Source organism: Pelodiscus sinensis, chromosome 7, assembly GCF_049634645.1.
Source record: "Pelodiscus sinensis isolate JC-2024 chromosome 7, ASM4963464v1, whole genome shotgun sequence".
Classification (NCBI taxonomy): domain Eukaryota; kingdom Metazoa; phylum Chordata; order Testudines; family Trionychidae; genus Pelodiscus; species Pelodiscus sinensis.
The window spans coordinates 17301879-17321802 of record NC_134717.1 but is presented as its reverse complement, the minus strand read 5'-3'; the positions used below and the strand labels follow the sequence as shown (position 1 = coordinate 17321802).

Sequence of the window (19924 nt, the reverse complement as noted above, 5' to 3'; positions counted from 1 at the left end):
GGGACCTAAAATCCTACTATGTAGTTAGCCATATTTATTTTCATACATGCAGAGACTTCAACTTACAATTCTCTAAATAAAATGCCCAGTGGACAGTTGCCTTGGCAACAGCCTGTAAACTAAACAGTCTGGTTGTAGCATTGACTGCTTGAAGAATTTTACGCTAGAAGAATTTGCTTTCATAACAATCTCAACAATCTTGGCTATGCAATCTCAAGCTCGCCCAGAAAATAAAATCGAAGTACATAGAATCATTGTGTGAATAAGCTGCTCTTCAGTGAATAGGGACAACTATGACCTAAAAATGCTGTTTAGCTGATCTTTGGATTGGTGCCTGTTTCAAAACTTGCTCTAGGTAAGCTCAGTGTTTCAGCATATTTTGCAGAACCTACTATGTTCAGTTATTATTTATGAAGGTCCACAGTTATGCATGGTAATTTACAATAAAATAAAAAGACAAAAGGAGATCTAATTATCTTACAAACTAGTTTAATGGAATGGATATGCTAATATACAACAGGAGAAAGTGTTGTCTAGTGATTTAGCACAGAGGATTAAGAATCAAGATTCTTGACTTCTATCCTAGTTATTGCACTGATTGATTGTGGGACCTCAGGCAAGTAATTCAGCTTTTCTGTATATGTTTAGCCATGTTTAAAATGTTGGTAATACCTGCCTATATCCCAGCATTGTTATGAGGCTTACTATTATTGTGTTAAACTGTATGAGATTCTTGGATTAAAAAGTGCTTTATAAAAGTGCAATTTGTTATAATAGAATTTAATCTAGGATAAATCCAAGGGGATAACTATCAACAAGTCTGTAGAAGGTGCTGCAGCATTTGTTCAAGGAATTAAGCTTTCTTATTAGTTAATGTAATATGAAATAAGAGCCTGAGTCTGCTCATGTTGAATAGTACACTCTAGGAAAATTAGTGAAGTCAAAGAAAGTTGGATTGGGCCCTACAGTCTCTCCCCCGTCCCCCGGAATTTATAGCTAGATGGAAAAATTTTAACTATTTAAGAATCTCTGCCATAAGCAGCATCTAGTCTTTTGTTGAGTGAGGAATGGGCAGTATGAGCCACTAAAAAGGTGTGTGAAAGAAAAAAAAGAGCAGAGGGAACAGAGTTGGAAAAGGAACAAAAAATAAAGAAAATAAATCGCAACAAAAATTCCAGAGCATGCTTCAGGGGATAGGTATCCTAATGGGCTAGGACAGATTGCCCATCCAGCAAGTTATTGCAAGAATGGCTCCAGTATGAAAAAGTTTGGGAATCGTATTAGAAGCTTGAAATTACTCTCATAATGTCAAGGATAGTCTAAAATCAGTGCAGGGGGCTGCACATGATAATTACTTGAGATCCCTTTCAGCCCCACATTTCTACAGTTCTATTAAAAGCGGAGAGATTTCTCTCTCTATATTAAAAATATTCCTGCTGGGTGACAGAATGACATAATCAGACCCAGTGAAGTGAAAGCGGCCAGAGGGAGTAGGTGAACATAGCAAACAGAGAGCGCAGCCCCCTAGTAAAATAATATGATTGTTTAGCTTAGAGAGATGAATAAAGTGACACAAAATGAATGCATAAAATAATAGATGACAGAGGACATGTTCCAAAGCCCTCTGAAGTCAAAGGGAGTCTTTCCATTGACTTTGATAGGCTTAGCTCAGACCCATGAAAAGGGTCAATTAGTTTCTCCAATTTATTCTCTCTCACAGTTCCACCTCTTTAAGTATGCATGTGGTATCTAAATATTATATCTTGTAAGAAAGCTTTTTGAATGAATAAGTGGATATAGCGTGTGTGTGTGAATGAAGACTTATCAGAGGGGTAGCTGTGTTAGTCTGGATCTGCAGAAGTGGCAAGGAGTCCTGTAGCACCTTACAGACTAACAGATGTATTGGAGCATAAGCTTTCATGGGCAAAGACCCACTTTGTCAGATGAAATGGGTCTTTACCAACAAAAGCTTATGCTCCAATACATCTGTTAGTATATAAGGTGCTACAGGACTCCTTGTTGCTAATGAAGACTTTGATATAGAAAGCTAACGTCAGAAAATGAATACAAATAAGAGAACACCCACTGTAAAATGCAATACTTTTTAAAACTGATATAAAAATACTTCTTACCTGAGTAACCTGTGTTACTGCCATACAATGTTATTGAGCAGATAGGTCAGTAGAATTCTACCACTCCCTCTTTCCCCCCCCAAAAAGTATGAGACATCATATCATCTGCAAATAATACTAGTTAGGATAAAGTGATATAAACTTTAATGTTTCAGCAGTGGCGGATATAGGGCAGGGCGAGTGGGGCGGCCGCCCCGGGCCCCATGTTTCAAGAAGCCCCATGCATGTGCCGTGTCAAAGGGGGGACCCGCAAAATTGTGCTGCCCTGGGCCCTGCAAAATCCTCATCCGCTCCTGTATTTCAGGACATATGCCAAGAAACTACTAGTTGTTTGGGGTAGGAAAAAAAACTACCTCTTGACCTAAGTTCCCTCTATTAAGCACCATGCACATGCTCAGAGCTGTGGTGGGGAGGGATGCCTCTTCCCAAGCCCTGGACCTGTCAGGGCACCACCACTTCTGGTTTCAACCCAGGCCAAAACTGCTGCGGCCTGGGCAACAGGCTCTCCTTCCAGACCCAGCCTGGATCTGCTGTGGCCAGGGCAGAGGAGCCTCTCCCTCTATGCCCAGGTGCTGCTACAGGGAGAGAGAACTGAGTGGAATCCTCTCTCTGCATTGTAGCCCCTGGAGCAGCCTGCACTCTCATCCCTGGCCTTACCCCAGAGTCTGTACCCCACAGTCAAAACACTCACCCACAGCCTTGGACCCAAACCCTCTGCTTCAGCCCTGTGCCCCTCATTCCTGGCCTTAACCCAGAGCTCACACCCTTAGCTGGAGCCCTCAACTCCTCCCCCCCTCGCACCTGAGCCTTCTTCCCCAGCCCTGAGCCCCCTCCCACACTCCAAACCCCTCAGACCCATCCCACCACGTGAATTTTATTATGTGCACCAGTGACACATCACCTCCATATTAGTGCACATGAGAACATTTATTATTATGGGTGGGAAAAATTAGAGGGAACATTGCTCATGAGCATATTATTGCATAAACATTAGGGCTCTCAATTGACCTGTGTTAATGCCTGCGATTAACTCAGGGCAGGATTAACACATTAAAAAATTAACGCGTTAATCACAGGCACTTCAAAGGGGTTTTGCAACAGTGGAGGCGGGGCTCAGCTGGAGTCCCCAGCTGATCCCCAGCTCCTAATGTGCTGCCCCTTTAAAGCACCAAAACTGCACTTCAAAGGGGCAGTGCAAGTGGAGCCAGGTATTAGCTGGAGTCTGCAGCTGATCCCCAGCTCCTAAGGCACTGTCCCTTTAAAGCACCAGAGTGGCACTTTAAAGGGGCTCCGATTGCGTTGCACCTTTGAAGTGCCGCTCCGGCGCCTGAAAGGGGCAGCGCTGCATGGGGACTCCATGCAGCGCTGCCCCATTGAAACACCACCGCATTTTTAATCACTTGACAGCCCGTAATAAATATCTACCATGGACTTTAACAACTTCCTTTGAAACATCTATAACTGCCCACTGTTAATGACAGAATATTAGACACCAAATAATTGATAATGTCCCATATTTAGCATTTTTATATAAATTATTCTTTGGTGACTTGCAGAGTGCTTTTTTTAAACTTCTAATATATTTCATCTTTCACTTTAGTCTGAATGTACTTGGATTACACCTCAGTGTTAGCACGTTCAGTTGAATTGAAATTATTGTGCTGTGGAAAACTGAACCACAACATATCATGTTATCCTTTAATAATTAATTAAAACAATGGCTTTTAGAGAAATTAACATGCTATAATACAATCCTTGTAATAATATAGAAATTCTTCTCCTCCTTTACAAAACTGTGTAAATGTAAGACAGCTGTTGATACAGAACTTTCTGAAAATGATAAGTGGGATCACAAAATAAATCTGAACAAAGATATGATTTTCATTGGTTTCTGAATGTTATGTGTAGGCAGAGATGAATGGACTGCATTATAGATGGGGATGCTAGACTCTATTCTTCAAGTACCCAAGCGTTATGTAACCTAAAAATTGAATTTCTTAACTCTAAAGCATAACATTTTTTTAAAACAAAGAACAAAAAAAGTGAACAAACTTATGTATTCAGATTGATTGTTCAACCACTCTGTTCTTTCTTGCATTTTGTCTTTCTTCCTTTCTTTGTACATTGTCTGTATAGAATATAAATTCTTCTGGTAAGATATTACTTTTAATTTTAGTCTTTATTGTCCCCAGCTAACTGTTGGTGCTATACTATTGACACCATCACAGGACCTAACCACATAAGCCACAACATAAGAGGAACATAGAACTGTACATCCTCTAATGTGATATATACCATAAAATGCCAGCAATGCCCATCTGCTACGTATATTGGCCAAACTGGACAGTCTACAACAAAGGATTAATGGACACACATCAGATATTAGGAAGGTAACACACACAAACCTGTAGGGGAACATTTATAAGTAGTCATTCTTCTACAAAGGAATTTCACAAACCAAATACAGAGGAAGAGTGTGGAATTGACCTTCATTTGCAAATTTGTCTCCTTTTGCCTGAACAAAGACTTGAACTGGATGGTATATTATAAAACCAGCTTTCCTTACATTCTAAACCCCATTGACATCTAAGTATGAGATGCTTCCAGCCCACTCAATTAGCCTCATCAGCACCAGGATTACAATTGACACTTACTTTCTTTTCTCCCTTTCCCTTCTTATTCTGAGAGTCCCCCTTTTATCTCCGCTCATCTCATCTGACAAAGTGGATTTTGCTCATGATATTAAATATATATTTTTGTTAGTCTCTAAGGCTATGATATTTGCATACCCTTTTCTGCTTTTTTTCCCAAAAGAGGCTTTTCCGATATTTGGCTCCTCTAAATGGAGCCAAATTTCAGAAAAAAGTCCTCTTTTGGAACACCCCTTATTCTTCTCACCGAGAGAATACAGGAATGCTGAAAGAGCATGTCCACTTTTTTGGAAACTGTTCTGAAAAAGCGGACGCGTTCCTTGGATATGGCAGAGCTTTTCCGGGATTCCACTGGTCTAGACATAACCTAAGGTGCCACAGGCCTACTCACTGTTTTCCTTGTAAAAGGGAGCAAGATATTCTTTTAAATTTATAGCAATTAGACAACTGTCCCTATGGCTAAATATCATTTGCATGAGAAATGTCTATTAGCTGTAAACATTCCATATTCCCCAGATGCTGTTATTTTAATCAGCATTACAAGGTGACCTCCACCTCCTTCAAGATTACTGGTTAGTAAAATAGAGGATTAATTGTACTTTTTCTTCCTAGGCATGAGCCTAGTCTAATACAGGCAGTCCCCGACTTACGCGGATCCGCACTTACGAACGGGGCTTTCTCGCCCCGGAGGTCGAGGTAGCGGATTGCTACCTGCGAGCTCCGGGGCGAGAAAGCCCCGTTGGTAAGCTGCTCCGGTGCCCCAAGGGCTGCTGGCCACGCTCCTAAGGAGGCTTTGCAGTGTGCTCTGCAGTATGCAGTGAAGCCTCCTCAGGAGCGAGTCAGGCAAGTGCTGCAGCAAAGCCTCCCTGGGAGTGGGGCCAGTACACTGCCACAGCAATGCTGGCTCCTGGGGAGGCACTGCAGCCAGCTCCACCGGCCCCGCTCCTGGGGACCTAGCATGTAACCTATGGTGGGGCTGCCAAGCCTGCCATGGACAGAGGTTGCTCCAGTCAGCTGGAGCAGCCCCTGACTGCAGTGGGCCCCGTGAGGCTGGAACAGTCTCCGTGAGGCTGGAACTGCTCCAGACCTTATCAATTAACCAAAACTGTTATGCCTCACCCATTAAGAGTGAGGCGTATTGGTTAACCAGTATTTACATCCCGGCTGTGTCTAGACTGCACCCCTTTTGCAGAAAAGGGATGCAGATTAGACACAGCGAAATTGCAAATGAAGCAGGGATTTAAATCTTCCCGCTTCATTTGCATGAACATGGCTGACGCTTTTTTCCGGCTCGGGGCTTTGCCGGCAAAAAGCGCCAGTCTAGACGGGGATCTTTCGGAAAATAAAGCCTTTTCCGAAAGATCCCTTATTCCTGATTTTAAGAGGAATAAGGGATCTTTCGGAAAAGGCTTTATTTTCCGAAAGATCCCCGTCTAGACTGGCGCTTTTTGCCGGCAAAGCCCGAGCCGGAAAAAAGCGGCAGCCATGTTTATGTAAATGAAGCGGGGAAGATTTAAATCCCCGCTTCATTTGCAATTGCGCTGTGTCTAATCTGCATCACTTTTCCGCAAAAGGGGTGCAGTCTAGACACAGCCCCCTAGTATATGGAGCAAGTTCAGTGCACAGAATCTTTGGAAATGTTATCTGTTAAACACTAACAAATCACTCCTGAGCACGTACAACTTGTGATTTTCCAACACTTTATAATTTAGCCAAATTTGGGTGGTTTCTTTGAGGGGGGGGGTCAACAGATATGCGTACAAGGGGGATTGGATGGATATAATGTACTTAGATTTCCAGAAAGCCTTGGACAAGGTCCCTCACCAAAGGCTCTTAAGTAAAGTAAGTTGTTATGGGATAAGAGGGACAGTCCTCTCATGGATTAATAACTGGTTAAAAAACAGGAAACAACAGGTAGGAATCAATGGTCAGTTTTCAGAAAGGAGAAAGTTAACTAGTAGTGTCCCCCAAGGTTCTGTACTGAGACCAATCCTGTTTAACCTATTTATGAATAATATGGAGAAAGCGGTAACAGTGAGATGGCAACATTTGCAGATGATACTAAACTGCTCAAGATAGTTAAGACCAAAAAGATCTCACCAAACTAAGTGATTGGGCAAAAAAAAGGCAAATGAAATTTAATGTTGATAAATATAAAGTAATGCACATTAGAAAAAATAATCTCAACCATACATACAATATGATGGGGATTAATTTACTTAAAACTACTCAAGAGAGAGATCTTGGAATCACTATAGATAGTTCACATCCATTGAATGTGAAGCAGCAGCCAAAAAAGCCAAAAGAATGTTAGGAATCATTAAAAAAAGGATAGCGAATCAAACAGAGAGTATCTTATTGCCTCTATATAAAACAATGGTACGCCCACATCTTGAATACTCTGTACAGATCTGGTAGCCTCATCTCATTGGCAACAAAATGGCCAGAAAAATGGCAACAAAAATGATTAGGGGTTTGGAACGGATCCCATATGAAGAGAGATTAAAAAGACTGGGACTTTTCATCTTAGAAAAGAGCAGACTAAGGGGGGATATGCAAGAGGTCTATAAAGTCATGACTGGTGTGGAAAAAGTGAATAAAGAAAAGTTATTTATTCCCACAATATAAAAACTAGGGGTCACCAAATGAAATTAATACATAGCAGGTTTAAAACAAACAAAATGAAGTTTTCCTTCACTCTGTACACCGTTAACCTGTGGAACTCCTCGCCAGAGGATGTTGTGAAGACCAGGACTTCAACAGGATTAAAAAAAGAACTAGATAAATTCATTGAGGTTAGGTCTGTCAATGACTATTAGCCAGGATGGGTAGGAATGGTGCCCTTAGCCTCTGTTTATCCAAAGCTGGAAATGGATGACAGGAGAGGGATCACGTGATGATTACCTGTTCTGTTCACTCCCTCTGGAACATCTGACATTGGCCACTGTTGGAAGACAGGATACTGGGCTAGATGGATCTTTGGTCGGACCAAGTATGGCCAATCTTATGTTCTTACGATTTAGCTAAAGGCACATCCCTGACACAAAATTCTAAGCTCAAGCTCCCAAGCATGGGAGTTGCAAAAACATTGACAGATTTTTTTTTAAAATGAGCAAAACAACATATTTTCCCTAGCCTATACATTTTGGAAATGGCTGCTTTTTTTCCTGAAAATTTCCAGACAATTTTAGCATGAAGCAGACAGCCTGTAGAATTTCAGCTCTCACAGTTAATATTTGACAAGTTATAAGTAACTGTAAACAGAGTATTATAGAATGATAGACTCTTAGGGCTGGAAGAGACCTCAGGAGGTCATCGAGTCCAGCCCTCTTCCCAAACCAGGACCAATCCCAACTAAATCATCCCAGCCAGGGTTTTGTCAAGCCAGGACTTAAACACCTCTAGGGATGGAGATTCCACCACCTCCCTACATAACCCATTCCAGTACTTTACCATCCTCGTAGTGAAATAGATTTTCCTAATATCCAAGCTAGTCCTCCCCCACTGTAACTTGAGACCATTGCGCCTTGTTCTGCCATCCGTCACTGACACTAGCCTCTCTCCATCCTGTTTGGAACCTCCCTTCAGGAAGTTGAAAGCTGCTATCAAATCCATAGGTCATGCGCTCCAACCCCCTAATCATTTTGGTTGCCCTCCACTGGACTCTCTCCAATGCATCAACATCCTTTCTGTAGTGGGGGGCCCAGAACTGGACACAATACTCCAGATGTGGCCTCACCAGTGCCAAATAAAGGGGAATAATAACTTATCTAGATCTGCTGGCAATGCTCCTCCTAATGCACCTAATATGCCATTAGCTTACTTGGCTACAAGCAGAAGTGGCCCGAGGCTGGCTGCCGCAGCTGGTGCCCTAAGCAGGGCACCAATTGTGGCTCCCCTGCCTGCACAGCCATCAATGGCCGTGACGTCATCACAGGGCGCCCTGGTGCCTCATGACGTCATCATCAGGCGCCCGGGCCAGCAGCGCCCTAGGTAGCTGCCTACCTTGCCTAGGCTCACGGGCCACCCCTGGCTACAAGGGCACGCTGTTGACTCATATCCAGCTTCTCATCCACTGTAATCGCCAGGTCCTTTTCTGATGAATTACTACTTAGCCAGTCTGTCCCCAACCTGTAACAATGCTTGGGATTCTTCTGTCCCAAGTGAAGGACTCTACACTTCTCCTTGTTGAACCTCGTCAGATTTTTTTTGGCCCAATCCTCCAATTTGTCTAGGTCACTCTGGACCTTATCCCTGTCCTCCAATGTGTCTACCTCTCCCCCTACCTTAATGTCATCCGCAAACTTGCTGAGGGTGTAATTCATCCCCTCATCCAGGTCATTAATGAAGATGTTGAACAAAACCGACCCTAGAACTGACCCTTGGGGCACTCTGCTTGAAACCGACTGCCAACCAGACATCAAGACATTGATCATTACCCGTTGGCCCTGACAATCTAGCCAGCTTTTTATCTACCTTACAGTCCATTTATCCAATCCATACTTCCTTAACTTCCTGGCAAGAATATTGTGGGAGACCATATCAAAAGCTTTGCTAAAGTCAATGAATATCATCACATCCACTGACTTCCCCTTGTCCATAGAGCCAGTTACCTAATCATAGAAGCTAATTGGATTGGTCAGGCATGACTTGCCCTTGGTGAATCCATGTTGACTATTCCTGATCACTTACCCCTTTTCCAAGTGCTTCAAAATGGATTCCTTGAGGATCCCCTCCATGATTTTTCCAGGGATTGAGGTAAAGCTGACTGGTCTGTAGTTCTCTAGATTGTCCTTCTTCCCTTTCCCTTTTTTAAAGATGGGCACTACATTTGTCTTTTTCGAATGATCCAGAACTTCTCCTGATCTCCCTGAGTTTTCAAAGATAATGGCCAAAGGCTCTGCAATGACAGGTATATTTACAGACTGTGCAACTAGCCTCCAAGCTAGGGTAGTCACACTTGGGCTCACAGTACAGCACTAAAAATAGCTGTTTTAGACACTTCAGTTTGGGCTGGAGTTGGGCTCTGGGGCTGAGGGAGGGAAGAGGGCTGCAGAGCCCAATCTCCAGCCCAGTCATCAACCTAAAAGTGCTGGGTACGCAGCTATTTTTAGCATGGTAGCATGAGACCCACAAGTCTGAATCTGTTTACCTGAGTTTGAACACTCATTGCTACAGGCATCACAGATATATTTGTAATGAGAAGTGTCAGGCAATTTTAATAATAGCATTACATGTCCTGTCAATAATGAATAATTAAAGTTTACTAAGAACTATCTACTCACTGGAGTTTATAAAGACTCAAAGAAAGGATGTGAGCTTTCTGCAGCTAAAAAGTTGATTCTCTTCATTATGCAACCTTTGAATAATCTAATTCTAAATAATAAGCAAAGAAATAAATAGGCCTATTTAGCAATAGCACCTTTTTATTCTAATAGGACCTGATCCTGCATACCTAAAACCAATGAGAATTTTTTCATGGACTTGAATGGGAGCAGGATCCAACCCATAGTACCCAGATAATCGAAGAGGTTCTTTAGAAATACAAAACAATAAACACATTTTTCTTTTTAAAATACATTTTCTCCGTTGCAAACCTTCCAGAGTTTAAGTGTGGGTGAAGCACGTATAATTATGATGTGGTTGGAGGGTCATACCAAAGTTTTGCTGCTCCCATATGTTGCAGTCACATACATTTTATCAAGAAATCATAGGTCTATTGAAGTCAGTGACAGTTTTACTATTGACCTCATTGGGACAAGGATGCCTCCATGTCATCAAGTTGTAAGTTTTGGTTCTCCAGGTATTACCCAGTAAGAGATTGGAGACCTAAACACATTAAGGACAATTTATTTGTTATCACTACACTGCTTTTAGGAAAAGGAGTGCACAAACACCTTCTGAGGACCAGAACTCAAATCATGACTGAAAAAAAATTGATGTTATGTTGGCTAGTGTTTGCTCACTTCATCAGCCACCATACAACAACCAATCTCTCCCCACTTAGGTATCAGAACTGGTATAGCAGCTATATGCTGTAAATCATTACTAAGATGCATTGTTAGAGCAGTCGGAAGAAATTTGCATAATGTCTAGCTCAGTGGTTCCCAACCTTTTCGAGCATATAGATACCTTTTCAATCTGTTAAAATTTTTACGGACCCTCCTCACCCCCCCCCCCCCCCCCCGCAAGGGGAGCGGTAGGCAGTGGCGGCCAGCATGTCCCTTGAGCCACACTGCTTCTTCAGGTCCCACCCCCTCCATCCCCTGCCCATACATGGAGGATATGGTGAGGGGGTTCTTGTGGCCAAAGGCAGCTGCTACCCTGGCACTCCACCCTTGGCCAAGCACAGAACCCTAGGGGAGAAAAAAAAAGAAAAGGAAAAGAAAAGTAAGGATCGGGCCCACCGCAGAATTGAGAAGAGGGAGAGGGCTGGAGCGTGAATGGCAGCGCAGCTGGTGGCGGGAGGATGGATGGTGACTCCTGGCGTATCAAGATCCCATCCCGAAGGTGGGAGGCAAGGTGTGTGCAGCTGGTTGCAAACAGCGAGCCCTGGGCGAGAGTCATCCGATGGAAAGTCCCATCCCACAATTGGCCTGATCCTTACTTTTCCTTTCCTTTCCTCAACTTTCCGTGGACCCCCTACAGTACAATCACAGACCCCTAGGGGGATCCACTGGTCCAGCTTATATATTAGTGCTAGTAGTCTCTCACTTTCATAAGCAAAAAATTCACTTAGGACCTGATCCAAAACCCACTAAAGCCAATGGAAAAATTCTGACATCCATGGGCTTTGGAATAGATTTTTAAATGTAATATCCAATTCTGCTCCAATTCTGACATTGAAAACAATGTCAAATGACCGAGTCTACACCAGGGGTCAGCAACCTTTTAAAACCAAAGAGCCAAACTACATCCAAATTCAGAAAAATTGGTCAACAAAGAGCCAGTATAAAAATTCCCATTTGCATGACTGAAAATATACAACATAATATTATTGATAATTGACATGATGATTAATATTAGCATAAATGAAACATTTTTCTCACAGACTTTATTTAATGGGACTTCTGGTGCTGCTGGGGGTGCAGTTTATGGATGTGGGAGTGCAGGAGTCAGGGTTGGTGTGCATGAGGTTGCTCAGGGCAGGGGGCTGGGGCATGTGGGAGGTGCAGGAGGTGGGGCAGGGAGCTGAGGGTTGAGGGTGGGAACTAGAGTATGTGGGAGGGCCCTGGGACTGGATTTCCTTACCTGGCCAGGGCTGGGCTGGTACAGCCGGGCAGAAGTGGCTGGACAATAGACCAGTCCAGGATCACCACTGCGAGATCATGGCCTCCCTTCCTACCTGAGGCGCAGCAGGACAGAATGTCACCGCCAGCCCTTCCTGTGGACAGAAGGGGGTCAAACTGCGGGCCTGCCCCAGGATCGGGGCCAGGGACAGGATGCTGTGGCCAGATGTTGGCTGGGCCCCAACTGGGACCTGGTTGGCCAGGCTGCCACGGGAGCAGCCGCACCACAGCTCCAGCTCTGGCACATGGAGCAAGATGCCTGTCACTCTGCCTGCCCCAGGAGCAGCTGGGCCGCCAACATGCAGCTCACCCTGGCTGGAGCTCCAGCCCTGGAGCAGGGCTGAATCTGGGGCAAGAGCTGCATGTTGGTTGCCTGGCTGCTCCTGGAGTGGGGCTGCATGGCAGACAGCTGCCCCGTGTGCTGAGGCTGGAGCTGGGGCCGCGGTGTGGCTGCTCCTGCGGCTGCACCATGGCCCTGGCCCCAGGAGCAGCAAACACCATGACCTGGCTCCAGCCCTGGCAATACGGCAATAAAAGGTAGATTTCAGACAGCATCAGCATTCTACAAGTGCGAATACACTTTTTAATATTAAGTTGTTTTCTTTTTAGTCTAGAACAAACTATAGAAATGCATTTGTTTTGGCTCTCCGTGATAATGCAGACAGAAAACGATCACTCTTATAAATATACTATATGTGAACTAATAGAATGCACTGTCCAAACCTTCACCAAAAACCAAAAGTTTACTGTTAGCATGTGAACAGACTGGCAGAATATCGCATCTGTGTCTTGGTTAATAACTACCAGGCATACTGTGTTCAGACAGATGGCTGGCACAGAATGCCGAAGTCAGAGATCAAATAACTTATATAATAACTAGTTACTTTTGAACAATTACAATTTTGTAAAGAATTAGCATGATAGACAGAGAATTTATATCCATGAATGTATCCTCGAAAGCGGGAATCTTACAAGCTAGCACTGCTTATAAAACATCATTAAATCATGAATATATGATAAAGTAGATGGAGGGTGAAATCCTACTGTTACTGAAATCAATGGGCGTTTTACCATTTTTTTCAGTGAAGCCAGGATTTCATCTTGAGTGTTTATTAACTTATCTGTTGTGAAACATGCTCAACAAAGCTTTGAACTTATGTTTAAAAAGAAATTGGTCTTATTGTAGATCCCTTCCTATTCAAAGTATCCAAACTGCTTTATAAAGTTAATGAATTAAAAGCCTGATTCAAAGGAAAGACTCCTTTTGATGTCAATAGTCTTTGGATTAAGCTGTAAATGATGATGCAGTAAGTATATTAGATATTGTGTATTCAGCATGAGCTCACACAAAGTTTTGGACTTAGAATCTACTTTGCCAAGAGACAGTATTGGTACAAGTGTTATATTGTTTAGAAAATTTCTATCTCTGTAACATGCACCTGGAAAGACAGCAGTAGACAAAAATGTAACTATTTCATCAGAAAGATAACAGGATTCCTCCTACAACTGTACTGAATTGTCAGCAACGGATATGAACTGCACATCTTGAACAGATTTAAACCTTTTATTTCTGGACCAGAGGTGAAAAAAACAGTAAAACAATATTGACTTTTTAAGAGCTTCATTCAAGAAGTCATACATTGGGGTTTCCATTCTCCATGGAATATTGGTTCTAGAATTTAGGAGAGGGTGCTTTGTTCCCAAGACCTTGTGCAGAATTCCAATTTATTTTTCAGCATCAGTGAGATATTAAGTTACATGGAAACTCATTTATATCCTTATATGTTTTGTTAAAATGTGGGCAAGAGTTTTGAAGTTGGCTGGTTTTTGATCCAGAAATGACAAAATATAAATGATTGATTTCTACATCTAAAATTTAGAAGTAAAAATGTTTTTGCTTTTTGTTAGTACTGCAATTACTGATAATTATAATCAGTTATAGTTATTTTGAGGCTGTCTACATTAACTTTATGAAATATACATTATTTCAGATATTTAATTGCTGTAAAAAAGATTTGTTGGCTAAAAAGAGAAATGTATTGAGTTTTCTTTTGTGGTATGTCATATTAAAATTCTGAATTTAATATATATTTTCAATTTATGAAAGTTTAAATAGCCAATTCAAGCAGAATAGTATTTTAAATCCTTAGTTGATTTTATATATATATATATATATATATATATATATATATACACACACACACACACACACACACACACACACACACACAAAACACAATGCTATTAATGATTAATTCATAATGATTTTATTAAACATAAGGTCCTAATTTGTGTACAACTATACAATGTCACTTTTAAAAAGAGAAATAAATAAGAGTTTTTGATTATTGGTCACTGAACTATATTTCATATTATCATTACAGTACATATGTATATTGAAAGTTGTGAAATTCTTGTGATTTTTTTAAGATGCAGATTCAACATTGAAAGAAATGAATCAGTCATGCAAAACTGTAGTAACAAGTAAGTAATCTTCTTTGCAATATTAGTACTTATGTTATAATCAAATAAACAGAAATGAAAGAAAAGCAAGAACTAGCTAATAGTCTGTGAGGAAGAAAAGGGTTCCTTTCACTCAGTGACAGGTACATTATTGTACAACTATGTGTGTTGTAATGGGCTTTCTGCATCTTTCTGAAGCATCAAATATCAGTCATTGCTGGAGGCAAGACACTTCACTAGAAAGACAAATGATTTGATTTCTTATGACCATCTTTTTATTTCAACCTTCTGTGCAATTGAAAACGTGCAATTATCATGCCATTAATCAAAATGTGACTTTTGGATGAAAGAGGCATGTTTTTCTAGATTTAAATTCAGTTGGTTTCATTTTTATAATTTTGCATTTCTCACTCTTCAGGAATGAGATGACAGCAGCTTCTTTCTGGTCCATGCAATAGCTATTCTGTGTGGTAATTCTTTAGAATATGGTGCACTCTGTAAGGCACTGATTTTCCTTTGACTTTTATCAGACTGTTCCATGTTTTCATAAATGGGTTCATGGAAAAGTGTGCTAGAGACAGCAAATGGAAGACATGAGGGCAGAATTCAAATGGATAATGCCTTGCTTGTACATCCTGGGCTATATGGTTTCTTACTCCCAGGGCTGCTTGTCCATAGCATCTATGTGCTTGTCCATGAATGTCTACTAATAGCCAAAGTGGCACCACAGCCAACCATTACTAAAAGGTCTAGATGGCCACATAATTGTCATATGCACATAACAGAAAGATGACATACCTTTTTTTGTAGTCTTGAATTTTGCAAATTGCTTATTCACAATATCCATCAACCACCTAATCGTTGGACCAAAACAGAATCTTACCACTATCTTTATCTTGTAAAACTACCCTTCAGTTATAAGGTGGAAGCTCTTCAGGGTAGCAACTGTCTTTTTGTTATGTATATGTCCAGTATCTAGCACAATGGGTCTGAGGCCTCAAGATACTATATATAAAATAAAGGACTCCAAAGAAGGAACATAAAATCTGCTAAAACACCTCAAGAGGCAGCATATACACAACTAAACACCAAGGCTTTGTCTACACTGCAGGGTTTTTGCACAAGAAGCCTTTTGCAGAAGTGTTCTTGCACAAAAGCACAGCCAGACCTCAAAGCTCAGTGCACTACTGAGAGCGTCCACATTTCATGGACACTCTTGCACAAGAAAGCTCTGATGGCCATTCATAGAATGGCCATCAGAGCATTTGTGCTTTTTCCGATAGGGTTTCTTGTCCAAAAACCACTGCGGAGCGTCCACACCTGCCTTTTCGCATGAGAGCTGTAGTGCAAAAAGGAGTTATTCCTCGTGCGGAGAGGAATAACTCTACTGGCAAAAGCCCTCTGTTCTGTTGATTTTCTTGTGCAAAAACGCCCTTGAGGTGTGTACCCTTCGCCAGTTTTTGCGCAAAAACCTTGTGGTGTAAACACAGCCCAATAGTTTTCCATCCTACGTGCAGGACTATGCATTTCCCCTTGTTGAATATCATCAGATTTCTTTTGCCCCAATCCTTCAATTTGTCTAGGTCTCTCTGGACCCTACACACCAGCATATTTACCACTCCCCCCAGTTTAGTCATCCACAAACTTGCTGAGAGTGCAATTCATCCCATCATCCAGATCATTAATGAAGATGTTGAACGAAAGTAGCCCCAGGACCAATCCCCGGTGCAATTTGCTTTATATCAGCTGCCAACTAGACATTGAGAAATTGACATTAATCATTCCCCATTGTGCCTAACGATCTAGCCAGATTTCTGTCTATTTTATAGTCCACTCAAAGCCATACTTCTTTAACTTGCTGGCAAGAATACTGTGAGAGAGTATTGATGAGGCATGACTTGCCCTTGATGAATCCATGTTGACTATTCCTGATCACCTTCCTCTCTTTCAAGTGTTTCAAAATGGATTCCTTAAGGACCTGCTCCATGATTTTTCCAGAAACTAGGGTGATGCTGATGGATCTGTAGTTCCCTGGATCCACCTTCTTCCTTTTTTTTAAAGATGATGTTCAAGTGCAGAAGGTGGGGGCCTGCAAGGGACCGTAAAATACCCTGTCACTAAAAGCTTCTGTTTAAAAAACTCACCAAGGTCATAGATTCCCTGACCTTGGTTGGTACACTGCCACCACCCAAATTCAAAAACCTCTGAGAAGCCAAGAAGATGTACTTTGAAACTTCTTCCTGTAAGGTAACCCCAAGCTCTTTAAACCTCCCTCAGGAGAGAGCTTGAAAACAAACTGTAATTTCTTAATAGAGGACCTTCTTTCTCAAGGAATATGCACACAGAACCTCCTGCTTTGTAGGACACAGGAATCAGATCATAGTCTTTAAAAAGGTGATTTTTATTAAAAAAAATAAACATGACATACTTGGTAAAGAATATTTGGCTGCTAAGTATTACAGAGCATCTAAAAAAAAGATTAAAGCACAGAAAATTGCATCCCTGGGATTCAGTTTCAGTTATCATGTACAGGGGGGTTTAGCACAGAGGAGTTTAACCAACCTAAAAAACAAAGTAAATAACCTTATTGTGTCTAACTAAATATTATCTGTTTACTTACATATTCTTTGTTCTAGGGGTCAGTCTTTCCATGAGCTTAGATATCGCTGAAAAATTCATGCCTTTTATTCCTGGTATAGTCCATCTCTTTCCTCAGCTCCTGCACTGAACTCACACACAAAGGAGACTAAAGCAGGCAAAACCTATTTAAAAAAATTCTCTCTCTTCCCATTATCTTCCCTGCCAATACTTCCTGGATACCCACTGTTCTGGGTTTAACCTTTTAGTTACTGAATATTGGGATGGTCTACAAAAGGGTAGTACCCCTCCCATCCATTACAGATGGGCACTACATTTGCCTTTCTCCTGGGACCTCCCATAATCACCATGAGTTTTCAAAGGTAACAGCCAATGACTCTTCTGTCATATCAACCAACTGTCTCAGGCCCGCTGGATGCTTTGGATCCGGTCCCATGGACTTGTGCATGTTCACTTTTCTAAATAGTCCTTAACCTGCCCTTTCACTACTGAGAGCTGCTCACCTCCTTCTCATATTGTGCTGCCCAGTCTGGGAGTTGACCTTGTCTGTGAAGACTGAGGCAAAAAAAGTACTGAGTACTTCAGCTTTTTCCATATCCTCTGTCACTAGGTTGCCTTCTTCATTCAATAACAACCCCACACTTTCCCTGGCCCCTCTTCTTGTTACTAACACACCTGTAGAAAATCCTCTTGTTATACTTAACATCCCTTGTTAGCTGCAACTCCTGTTGTGCTTTGGCCTCTATGATTACAACCCTGCATGCTCAAGCAACGCTTTAATATTCCTCCTTAGTCATCTGTCAAAGTTTCCACTTCTTGTAAGCTTGTCTGTGTGTGTGTTTATGTTTTCTGAGAATTCTCTGTTAAGCAAGCAGTTCGCCCAATGTATTTACTGTTCCTTCTGCACCTTGAAATGGTGTGTTCCTGCACCCTTAATAAGGCTTCTTTAAAATACAGTCAGCTCTCCTTGACTTCTTTCTCTCTCATAATAGCCTTCTGCCTATCAGTTCCCTTAGGAAGTCAAAGTCTGCTATTCTGACATCCATATTCTGCTGCTCTCCTTTTTTTCCTTTTGTCAGAATGCTGAACTCAACCATTTCATGGTCACTGTTGCCCAGGCTGCCACTTACTTTAGCTTCCCCTACAAATTCTCACCTATTTGTGAGCAGCAGGTTAAGAAGAGTATGACCTCTTGTTGGTTTCTCTAGCACTCGCACCAGGAAGTTGTCCTCAACACTCCAAAAACGTCCTGGATTGTCTGTGTGCAGCTGTCTTGCTCTTCAAGCAGATGTTAGGGTGATTGAAGTCCACGTCTGATGTTAAATAATCAAAGAAAAGGAGTATGTGTAGTGAGATACATGTTGATGGAATGAAATTTTGAGCTCTCTCTGAAGAATCTGAATACTTGGATGAAAATGAAAATGAATGGCTAGACAATGTACTTACTGCATTTCTCCATAGAGATGCAGAAATACTTTACTGGGGAAACTGCAAATGAAGAGGTTTTGTGTGAAGTTCTTAGTATAGTGCCATGAAAACAAAGACCCTGTTCTAAATAGTTTGAAATATGAACAATAACTTTGATTTTGCCTTTTAGCCAGGTAACATCAGTGCCCAGACTTTGGCCAATGAACAATCTGCATCTTTTCTAGATGAAAGACAGAATTCAAGATGCATCAGAATGTTTCATTGCCTTTTTTCTTGAAGAAAGAGGAAAATATAGGACGCCTACTTCAATTTTGACTTCAGTTTGCTGGAGCAGGGATCTTGCTTAGAGAATAACATTTCAAAGTCCCTTATGGGATTAGATGCCCTTCAAAAAATAAAAGTCTAGAGTCAGCAAAGTAAGTTAAGTTATTACGTTTACTGTAAAGTTATTTGTTTCTATAAATGTAGACTATGCAAACAGGACACAGTTAAGTGGCTAAGTCTCAAAATTAGCCTTTTGTTTTCAAATTAATTTTTGGGCTTCTTTCAGTTTGCTTGCCATCTTCTTTGTGTTCAGTGAACGTTAGTCAAACCACCATCCCTTTGTCTTTTTGTGAATACCTGTGAATGAAAAACAAACAGGAGCAATTACAGACAAACATAAAAAAGAGACGCGATAATTATGTCTCTCTTTTTTATGGTTAGTCATTGTGGTCAATCTATGTGTGAAATCAAAAGGGGTCATGATTTCAATCTTTTTTTCCCCTTACATTTCCAATTCTAATTGTTCAGTTTAGCCACAACATCTATTATATATTTTAGAAATGTGCACCTGTCTGTCTTTCCATCCGTCTGTGAGTCGGTTTGTTCAAGAACTTGTCCTAAACGTTAAGAGCTAGGACCATCAAATTTGGTATGTAGCTTCCTTTTATCCTAACTTAAAGCAAGGTCAGGATTTGGTTGTGCCAAGACAATGGGAGATGATTTCTATAACATGGAAAGGGAGGGATCTGAGAGCAGGGATAGTTATGCTCCATAATGACCACAGGGGGGCAGTGAGCGTGAGGGACCATTATACTGCAAAGTGGCCAAGGGGGGCAGCTGCAACAGAGCTCTCCCATCTTACTGGCCAGAGTAAGTGATCCTTGTACTTCAAAGCCTAAGGCCAAATCATTCCCCCTGGCCCTCAGCCGCAGCATCAGATAGAAGGGAGAGCCTCACTGACCAGCAGCCACCTTGGGGAGGAGCTGCCAGCTAGAGCTGGGCAGAGCAGCCCTGCCTCCCTCTGGTGGCCCCAGTAAGCCACCCAATCTCCCAGCCTCCTGTCCTGAGTCCTGAATCCTGCACCCCACCCCTTCTCAGA

At 41.8% G+C, this 19924-nt stretch overlaps 1 protein-coding gene across 2 annotated transcripts in view; it reads left to right on the top strand.

Annotated features, from left to right (window-relative positions):
• The window catches only part of MAP3K19 (mitogen-activated protein kinase kinase kinase 19), a 30413-nt gene continuing 10489 nt past the window's right edge, over window positions 1-19924 (top strand). The window contains exons 1-3 of one of the 2 annotated variants that reach the window (XM_006117069.4): window positions 1-355; window positions 14503-14556; window positions 18786-18977. The gene's annotated coding sequence lies outside the window, so the exon portion shown is untranslated. Of the gene's footprint in view, window positions 356-14502; window positions 14557-18730; window positions 18978-19924 lie in introns of both variants that reach the window. The other variant, XM_014570460.3, reaches the window with a different exon arrangement.